The sequence below is a fragment of the Aplysia californica genome, unplaced genomic scaffold (genome assembly GCF_000002075.1).
Source record: "Aplysia californica isolate F4 #8 unplaced genomic scaffold, AplCal3.0 scaffold00126, whole genome shotgun sequence".
In the NCBI taxonomy this organism is placed as follows: domain Eukaryota; kingdom Metazoa; phylum Mollusca; class Gastropoda; order Aplysiida; family Aplysiidae; genus Aplysia; species Aplysia californica.
The window spans coordinates 968,123-969,797 of record NW_004797396.1 but is presented as its reverse complement, the minus strand read 5'-3'; positions in this window follow the sequence as shown (position 1 = coordinate 969,797).

Genomic DNA, 1,675 nt, shown 5'->3' with positions numbered 1-1,675 from the left:
TCTATCTATCTATCTATCTATCTATCTATCTATCTATCTATCTATCTATCTATCTGTCTATGTCTCTGTGTACGGGTCTGTCTGTCTGTCTCTCTTTCTCTCTCTCTCTCTCTTTCTCTCTCTGTCTGCCTCACTCTCTCCTTCTCTCTCTCACACACACTCACTCTTTATCTCCCCTCTCGCACTCATTCTCTCTATCTCCCCCCTCCCCCTCTTCTCTCTCTGTCTCTCTCCCTCTCCCCTCTCTCTCTCTCTGTCTCTCTCTCTCTCTCATTTTACTTCTAAACCTTGAGTGGGCCTGTTTCGACCACATCTACATCACAACAGAAAACCCAACAACATTAACCACGCACAACTGGCCGAAATTGTCGACGCTTAACTTTTGACCCCCCCCCCCTCCTTAACCCTTTCACTATCACGTCTGCAGTACAATGTAGTATGATCCTACTTTAAACCCATGAGACTCGGGCCTGGTGGTGAGGGGGTCAAACTTTGACCTACTCACACATTACGTAAAAGTCCCAAGGACCAGCTCCCACTTACCGAGTGTACTAATGAGGGGACGAGACGGACTGGTCGTAATACGAGAAAATGTATTAATAATACTATCATGCCGCCATCGACTCAATTTAGACTGTAAGGTGGGCGGCTTTGACCTTGCCTCTCGGAGATAAGACAAATCAGTATATTAATACTGCACCTTCAATATGAGTTGCTTTTTTCGGTTAATGTGTGTGGTCTTTACCCCCCCCCCCCCAAAAAAAAAAAGAAAAAAAAAAGAGAAAATAAAGACACTAATTAGATCACTTAAAAGGCGGGCCTCAACCCTGCTACTCAGAGCCAAACCAGGATGAGAGGGATACAACGTCCTTAAGGGATGACCGAGATACTCGTTACAAATTCTCCTCATACAGAAATCAAACTCAAGTCTTCTGCGTGCGATAGTAAAGCGCATAACCGCTACACCACCGACACCGGCTACGTCTCTGGAAGGAGTTAAAATGGTTGTAAAAGCAATACAAAGACACGAGTAATAGCTCTTACATAATTTACACGAGCCTTTGTTTCGTAATCCGGTTTTTTAAAGTCTAAACAAAAAACTACAGAATATTGTGAAAGCTAACGGTTGCGAAGTGTTTGTTTTTTTCTAATTCAACACCCCAACGCGAAGATACGGGTAGAAGTAGCTCTGGAATATTTTAGACAAGCCTTTATTTCATAGTCGAGGTTTAAGTCTAAAGATATAACTACAGAATATTGCCAAGGCTATAAACATCATTGCATTGAGGTTATCTCTTTTAATTCATCCCCCCCTCCCCCCACCCACGCTCGTCCTAGCTGCTATAACATTGTATATAGCGTCCGTTTAAAAGTCCGGCACACACAGAAAATGCAAGGCGTATCCTTAAAAGCTTCAGCACACCCAAAAGACATTTGGTAATGCCATACAGAACATATACGTGGCAAAAATCCGCAGAACAAACTGGACAGACGGCTCAAGTGAAAAGCATAAGGCTTCGTTTTCCCGCACAGCAATAATATTGTGGAATTGTTCAAAGATACCGGCACGGTGAAATCCTTTAACTTTAGCGCTCGGCGATGAACATGGCGGGTTTGTTGTTCAGGGAGCTATTGGTAAGTTTGAAAGAAAGAGTGTGGGTGTGTGTGTGTGTGT